This window comes from Nannobrachium achirus, assembly GCF_963921795.1.
Source record: "Nannobrachium achirus genome assembly, chromosome: 22".
Classification (NCBI taxonomy): domain Eukaryota; kingdom Metazoa; phylum Chordata; class Actinopteri; order Myctophiformes; family Myctophidae; genus Nannobrachium; species Nannobrachium achirus.
The window spans coordinates 44,254,953-44,263,868 of record NC_137829.1 but is presented as its reverse complement, the minus strand read 5'-3'; the positions used below and the strand labels follow the sequence as shown (position 1 = coordinate 44,263,868).

The 8,916-nt window shown below is 40.1% G+C and overlaps 1 long non-coding RNA gene across 1 annotated transcript; it reads right to left on the bottom strand.

Moving 5' to 3' along the window:
- Positions 1–6,893: 6,893 nt before the first annotated feature.
- Positions 6,894–8,332, bottom strand: LOC308308372. The gene is made up of 3 exons (XR_013963278.1): positions 8,271–8,332; positions 7,881–7,927; positions 6,894–7,032 (listed from the first exon to the last, which is right to left on the bottom strand). It is a non-coding gene; the product is annotated as an uncharacterized lncRNA (long non-coding RNA).
- Positions 8,333–8,916: the final 584 nt, after the last annotated feature.

Sequence of the window (8,916 nt, the reverse complement as noted above, 5' to 3'; positions counted from 1 at the left end):
TGTTCATGATTTGAGGTGTTTTTGGCTTTGGCCACTTTATCGCTGCTTGCAGCTATATTCATTATTATAATTTTTTTGTGTGTGTGCACTTCATAGGCATATTAGATAAAGGTCCTTAGATTGTGTGTAGAATGTTTCATGCAAATTGCAAAAAAAAAATCCTAACGGGTTTAAGCGTTTCACAAACTGCTCAAAATGATATAGCGCCCCCCTTTGTTCAATTGGGGTAAGATTGGTTTTAGTGATATTTGGACTAACACTCTACATCTTTGCCAAATGCCATGAACATGTTACTTTGCATGTATGATTTAGAGGCAGAAGAATAATTTGCATAAAACTGCAATATTCATTGAATTTATTTAAAAAAGCATGTTTCAATTTTAAAGAAATCCGATCTGACAGATCTTTAGATATCGGTCCAAAGTTCACGTAAAAAAAGTTTTGTGCACGTGGAGCGAAAATTCCAGAATAAAAGCGGGTTTACGCGTTTTACAAACTGCTCAATATGGCGGAAAATCGAAGGGCGGAGCTTACTTAACAACGACACAGATGTCTTCCGCTCGAGTCAAAGCACGCGTGTAACAACTTGCATGTCTTCAAACAAAACGAGTCATGACTTATGCCCGTTTGAAGTTTGAATTTTCAAACGCTTCGTATAGCGCCCCCCTTTGGCCGATTGGAATAAAATTGGTTTCAGTGATACTTTGACTAACCCTCCACATCTTTGCCAAATGCCATGAACGTGTAACTTTGCATGTATGATTTAGAGGCCGAAGAATAATTTGCATAAAACCGCAATATTGATTGAATTATTAAAAAATTATATTTCACTTTAAAAAAAATCTGGTTGATCAATCTGACCGTATTGGTCCAAAGTTCATGTGAAAAAAGTTTTGTGCACTTGATGCGAAAATCCCAGGAGGAGATAGATTTTTACTGTTTTTCATATAATTCCGAATTGTGGGAGACCTAAAGGTCAGAGGTCAAAAGTTAGAGGGTAAAAGTTGTTCGGCATGAGGAGACGCATACGTGTATACAGGTTTCATGGCTGTAACTAAAACACAGCATGAGCTATACCTGTTCAAAGTTCGCACTTTCGAAGGCTTCCTACAGCGCCACCATTTGGCTGATTGCTATAAAAAATAATAGCGCACTTCGCCACTGTAAACTGAACACATTGATGTTTTTATTTTCATTTTCTCACTAAGTATGTAGGAGTAGAAAGGAACCGAAGTTCCCGTCTACTGTCTGTCTGACTGACTGACTGACTGATAGATAAACTAGAAAAATATTGTTCCTTCGAAACAATTGTGGGCTCGCTTCAAGCCAGAAAACAATGGCTATAAAAGCACAAAATGTCAAGATCGCAGGCAGTGCTCTCTTTGACGTTACTGACGTCAAAGATTGGTCCATTTTGTTCCAAAAATGTGTTGTGCAAAAGTTGACCCGCTGGTGGCGCTATAACAGGCCAATGTGAGAAGGTTGGTATCTGTTCCTTGACCTATTGGGAATGTGCTTGCAAGATTTCACGCACATCCCAGGCTGTGTTCATGATTTGAGGTGTTTTTGGCTTTGGCCACTTTATCGCTGCTTGCAGCTATATTTATTATTATTATTTTATAATTTTTTTTGTTTGCACTTCATAGGCATGTTAGATAAAGGTCCTTAGATTGCGTGTAGAATGTTTCATGCAAATTGCAAAAAAAATCCTAGAATAAAAACGGGTTTAAGCGTTTTACAAACTGCTCAAAATTATATAGTGCCCCCCTTTGGCCATTTGGGGTAAGATTGGTTTCAGTGATATTTGAAATAACCCTCTACACTATTTTGTCATGAAAATGTGACTTTGCATGTATGTTTTAGAGGCAGAAGAATAATTTGCATAAAAATGCAATATTGTTTGAATTATTTAAAAAAGCATGTTTCAATGTTAAAGAAATCCGATCTGACAGATCTTTAGATATCGGTCCAAAGTTCACGTAAAAAAAGTTTTGTGCACGTGATGCGAAAATTCCAGAATAAAATCAGGTTTACGCGTTTTACAAACTGCTCAAAATGGCGGATAATTGAAGGGCGGAGCTTACTTAACAACGACACAGATGTCTTCCGCTTGAGTCAAAGCACGCGTGTAACAAGTTGCATGTCTTCAAACGAAACGAGTCATGACTTATGCCCGTTTAAAGTTTGAATTTTCAGACGCTTCGTATAGCGCCCCCCTTTGGCCGATTGGAATAAAATTGGTTTCAGTGATACTTTGACTAACCCTCTACATCTTTGCCAAATGCCATGAACGTGTAACTTTGCATGTATGATTTAGAGGCAGAAGAATAATTTGCATAAAACCGCAATATTAATTGAATTATTAAAAAATTATGTTTCACTTTAAAAAAAATCTGGTTGATCAATCTGACCGTATTGGTCCAAAGTTCATGTGAAAAAAGTTTCGTGCGCGTAACGAAAAAAACCCAGGAGGAGATAGATTTTTACTGTTTTTCATATTATTCCGAATTGTGGGAGACCTAAAGGTCAGAGGTCAAAAGTTAGAGGGTAAAAGTTGTTCGGCATGAGGAGACGCATAAGTGTATACAGGTTTCATGGCTGTATGTATAACACAGCATGAGCTATACCTGTTCAAAGATCGCACTTTCGAAGGCTTCCTACAGCGCCACCATTTGGCCGATTGCTATAAAAAATAATAGCACACTTCGCCACTGTAAACTGAACACATTGATGTTTTTATTTTCATTTTCTCACTAAGTATGTAGGAGTAGAAAGGAACCGAAGTTCCCGTCTACTGATTGCCTGATAGATAAATAAATAATGACAATATCTAAAGTGTGCTCGCCTTATAGGCGAGCCCACAATAATGACAATATCTAAAGTGTGCTCGCCTTATAGGCGAGCCCACAACTAGAAAAATATTGTTCCTTCGAAACAATTGTGGGCTCGCTTCAAGCCGGAAAACAATGGCTATAAAAGCACAAAATGTCAAGATCGCAGGCAGTGCTCTCTTTGACGTTACTGACGTCAAAGTTTGTCCATTTTGTTCCAAAAATGTGTTGTGCAAAAGTTGACCCGCTGGTGGCGCTATAACAGGCCAATGTGAGAAGGTTGGTATCTGTTCCTTGACCTATTAGTGTGGTACGATGCGTCCACAAAACAGCTCCCGTAGGATTTTTGTGCCAAAATTGATTTTTTTGCAGATCCTGGTTCTATAGAGTCCAAACTATGAGAAAATGATGGGTGCCAACTTTTCCGGACCCCCGCCCCCTTTCTGGGGGACATCTAGTTTGGGACCTCCCAGAACAGTACGCCAGCCAGTTAATGTCCAATTTTCTTAATATTAGGGTTGTTTTGTAGGTTTTAAAACATTCTGAGTTCATTTATTACACTTTTGAAGCAGCCAGAATAAGCTTTCTAACTTTTGGTTGGGGTCTTTCCTCACCTGGGACCCCCTAGACGGACCCCTGTGCCTATCTCAGTACTCGCTCTGCTCCTGCTCCACAAAAATGTCATATTAGATCATAATTGAAGCATAAAAGTTTTTTTCTGAAAACAAAAATAAGTAGTAACAAATACCAGGGGTCTTCAACAGGGGGTTCGGGACCCCTGGGGGTCCTCAAAGTTACTACAAGTGTGATACGAAGTGTACTTCTAAGGATTTCTTTGCTAAAATGTATTTTTTACTGCTTTGGCTTTTATAGGGACCAAATTTTCAGAAAATGATGGGTGTCAGATTTTCCTGACCCCTGCCCCCTTTCTTGGGGGGGTCATCTATTTTAGGACGCAGAACAGTATGCCAGAACAGTATGCCAGCCAGTTAATGTCCAATTTTCATAATATTAGAGTTGTTTTGAAGATTTTAAAACAAGTTCATATATTGCACTTTTGAAGCAGCCAGAATAACCTTTCTGACTTTTGGTGGGGGTCTTTCCTTACCTGGGACCCCTGTAATGACCCCTGAGCCTATCTCAGTACTCAATACAGTCCTTGCTCTGCTCCTTCTCCAGAACAGTGTCAAATTAGATCATAATTGAAGCATAAAAGCTTTTGTACCTGTAGTAGCTAATACCAGGGGTCTTCCAAAGGGGGTCCGGGACCCCCAGGTGTCCTCAGAGTTACTACAGGGGGCCAGCCAAACGGCTATTTCAGTTTTGGCCCTATTCTTGCAACCAGTTCTGCAATTTGCTATCTATTTTTGAATAATATTAGAAACTGTATTAGTATTCTCAGTATTATTTACTAGTAAGATGCCTCAGGGCGCCAATTCTTTGCCATCTGGCCAGTGATGTATATCGGACCAGTTACCCATATATGGAGACCCCTGGTACCCATATATGGAGATCCATGTACTGTATATGGAGATATGCTATGAGAGCCCAAACATGCTGACTCAGTTATTTGTTATGTGAAAGTCCTATGATGTCTATGACAACTGACATCATACCCTTATGCCCATACATGGAGATCCCTGTCTATAGAACCAGCCACACAGTCACAGATATGTCTTGGCCATCTATGGATTCTGTTAGGGTGGCAGGACTTCATATTCCCATATGAAGTCCTGTTAGATATGGGCTTAATATTGAAGACATCAAGGAACTCCATATATGGTCATAAAAGGGATTCTGTTAGTGTGCCATCACAGTGAAGTCAGTGAGTCATTGGAGCACTTTGGTCCAACAACCCCGCATCTGTGATAATGCAGGGTAATGGGTTGGGATTTCAATCAAAGAACTTGGAGCTGCACTACTACCACATATCCTCCATGCCAACTACGTCACAATGCAGTATAAATTATACCTGACAAATTGCCCTGAGCTTCCACCAATTGAAGAAAATGGATGGAATTCAGAGAGTGGGGGGTATTTTACAGTCAGATTTCTTGGCTGACTGGGAGGTTGGGGTGACCAGAGATTTGGCTGGCCCCCTGTAGTAACTCTGAGGACACCTCCCATACCCCCTGTGGAAGACCCCTGGTATTAGCTACTCATTTTTGTTGTCAGAGCCCAGCTACAAAAGCTTTTATGCTTCAATTATGATCTAATTTGACACTGTTTTGGAGCAGGAGCCCAGCAAGGACTGTAATGTCCCAGGTCCCAGGTGAGAAAAGACCCCCATCAAAAGTCAGAAAGGTTATTCTGGCTGCTTCAAAAGTGCAATATATGAACTTAGAATGTTTTAAAACCTTCAAAACAGCTCTAATATTATAAATTGGACATTAACTGGCTGGCATACTGTTCTGTGAGGTCCTAAAATAGATGACCCCCCAGAAAAGGGGCAGGGGTCAGGAAAATCTGACACTCATCATTTTCTGACAGTTTGGTCCCTATAAAAGCCAAATCAGTAAAAAATTAAAGTTCAGCCAAAGAAATCATTAGAAATACACTATGTACACACAGAAAAAAAAAGGTTCCAACTGGAACCAAAAATGGTTCTTCAGAGTGATTCCATAGAAGAACCATTTTTGGTTCCACAAAGAACCTTTTTCACCAAGGTTCTTTAAAGAACCATTTATTCGAATGGTTCGATAAAGAACCATTAAAGGTGCTTCAAAGAACCATCAAAAAATGGTTCTTTGAGGAACCGTTTCTGGTTCCTCAAAGAACCATGTCAAAAAAAGGTTCTCTGAAGAACCTTTTGGAAAATGGAAAATTTATAATGGTTCTTCAGCTAAAAAATGGTTCTTCAGCTAAAAAAAAATATTTCAGCTAAAAAAGTGTTTCTTAGGGTAATAAATGTTTCATTACACTTTAAAATATATCAGATTTGTTGGAAAAGATGAACACAATTAGTTATAACTCATTGAATTTAATCAAATCATCATTTAATCAAAATTCAACATCAGTACAACAGTTTCAAAACATTTAAATATATTTAAAACTCTTAAGTGCCGTGCAAGTAAAAAAGAAGAATCCAAAGCAAGTCCACCTCATACAGGCTCCAGCCGCATATTTGACAGAAAATAATGCGTTTACTCTTCCAGAGCTTCTCATCAACAGCAAGTTCTTAAAATGAGCCTGCAAGTTCAGTGGAAGTTCTTGAAGGGACAAGTCACTGACTGTTGGTTGTGTATCATCTTTGATGAGACTTCCAATCCCAACACTGCTGAAGCAGTGCGCGCCACGTAGCTCTTGAAGTCGACGTGGGACTGCCGTCCTACCTGGGCGACATCTGCGTAGCCGGCGTCGTTCACGTCCCCGCTCGTGCCGTGGCCGGTTCCGTTGGCGTCGTAAGCAGTGTCACTACTAGTGCAGCTGCTGTTTGCCGTGTGGTGATGGTGGTGGGGAATGAGGTACGGGGCGCCCGAGCTGCTGCAGGAGAAGCCAGCCGGGTGCACATCCTCCTAGGAGCCATGGGAGGACTTGAGTGGACGACTGGGACAGGCGCACAGGGGACGCTTCTGCTCTGATGTCGTACGCGTTCTGAAGAAGGGGGAGGTTCAGTTAGTCACATTTAAGATAGTTAATTCTATCCTTTTCATACAAAATGGAAAATGGTTAGCAGTAAGTTTGTGTGGATGATAGACGCTAGGAATAACAGCACCTCCTAGTCTTACTGTTCTAAATGTTCACTTTCTCTTTCTGGGGCCACAAAGCGGTCTTTCTAGGCTTGAGTTAACATTTCTGAGTTGACATCAATACTAAAATGAACCTTGTATGTGATTCATGTGTGTGTGCATGCATGCACAATTAGTGCATCTATTATCCTGTTTACATTTAGAATTACAATTGAGGAAACAGATTGCTCCAATCTGATTTCAATGCATCTAGTACATTTCTCAGCCCTTTTTGGGTCTGTGTCCCTTATCCAACATCCAATGCCATGATACAAATACTTTATATGATTCTGAAAATGGTACTTTTATGCCAATACCTTTTGTATGCAGAACGTTGTAGTCGAGGATGTTTTCTCTGATATCCTCCCAGCTCTCGTGCTCAGCAGGGACGACTGCCTTTCTGGTTCCACACGGTCACTGCTACCCAGCTTACAGTGCTGACCTCTGAACCCTTCCTGGCAGCGGCAGCTACTCTTGAAATGATAAAAATAAAAAAGAAATGCTGTGTTCATTTCAGTATTCCTTTAAAATGTAAATTAAATTAACTTTGGAATTGCATATACTGCAAACCTTTTAAGTCATCTTATACTGCATAAACCTTACGACTTTTGATGATGACCACTTTTCAACCCATCGTCATTAATGTTCACAATTTTGTTTCTACTCTGTGTCTCATAGGAGGGCTGTGGGCAGTTCAGAAATCCATCTACCAATGACATCATTGTTTGGAAGATTCTTTTTTTAAATATTTAGATTTTTATTATAGTGAGAACAATGCCTTCCATTATAACATTGCAACTTTTCAAGAATAGAAATTCAAGAATAGAAAGCCTAGTTCTATTTGTTTTGATTCCCTATCGAGGATGTCACTGGTAGACGGACGGAGTTCTATGATTTTTGTTATTTTATCATGAACATTAGTGAGGACCAATTAAATGAAGTTAGGTTGAAAAGTGGTGAAGTTATCCTTTAATGTACAGTAGGGTCAGCAAAATGTTTATATTTAACATTAGTCCAATACTTGTCAAACATCGATTTCACCATTGACATATAATCTAAAAACAGAATTTTACATAGTAGGCCTACTGACATTTAATTATTTTGTGCCATTATCTTGTGTTGTGGATGTGACACACACACACACGCGCACACACACACACACACACACACACACACACACACACACACACACACACACACACACACACACACACACACACACACACACACACACACACACACACACACACACACACACACACACACACACACACTCACTCACAGTCTCACACACACACACAGTTTCCACAGGATTACTTACTTTGCCCATCTTGTCTTCATTTGCTGCCAGCAAATCCCTTCACACTTCTGTAAGGAAATACAGAGTCAATTTCCCCCTCTTTTTAAACACATTGACCTGTCATTTAAATAACACAGGACACACACCACTAAAAATGCCTTCAACAACTAAACTTGACTTTTATGCTAGTTTACATCAAAAGTTCAACTACATGCCTTCTTAGCTTTCAGCTAACAACAGTCAATTGAATTAGCAGCTGCAGCTAACAGCTAATCAACAGTAATGGTGTGTGTCTCCAGTCTCCCTCTGCCCTGGCTGTCACAACAAACAAATGTAACTACTGCTCGTTCTGCATGGCAGTGGAACATTCTAACGTCAACTAAAACATGTTGAAAGTCGAAAAAACCTTACCTTACTTCTAGAATGAAGGAAATGTTGAAGAATGGAGATGACAAACTTCGCTAACAACTTCCATTTTCAGGAGAGGAGATGTGACGCAGCAGTCATTCAGAGAGACAGAAAAAGTGGGCGGGGCCGACATAATGCCGGGCGTGTGTGTGTGTGTGTGTGTGTGTGTGTGTGTGTGTGTGTGTGTGTGTGTGCGTGCGTGCGTGCGTGCGTGCGTGCGCGCTTGTGCCAGAGAGAGAGAGAGAGAGAGAGAGAGAGAGAGAGAGAGAGAGAGAGAGAGAGCAATAACAATTCTAGCTATACATGTAATGCCATGCTCAAAGGGACAACAGAAGCAGTCACCTATATAGCTTGGTCATGATTCACCAAAAATTATATCATATAATATATTTAATAGGGTTAGGGTTAGGGTATTTAATACATTCCCATTTTTGGTGTTTTTCAAATATGTTTTGACAGAATAAGATGTTATATGGTAATGATTCACCAGGACTGGATGTCTTGGTTCCAGGTTTATAATAATTTATATGGATATTTTCAGAAGTCTTTATGACAGCAAAATGGCCGCAGGCCGCCACTCACACTATTGTTGCGCCACCAAGCCAACTGATATGCCCATATATGGAGATCTATGTATCTGTCAGTCCTT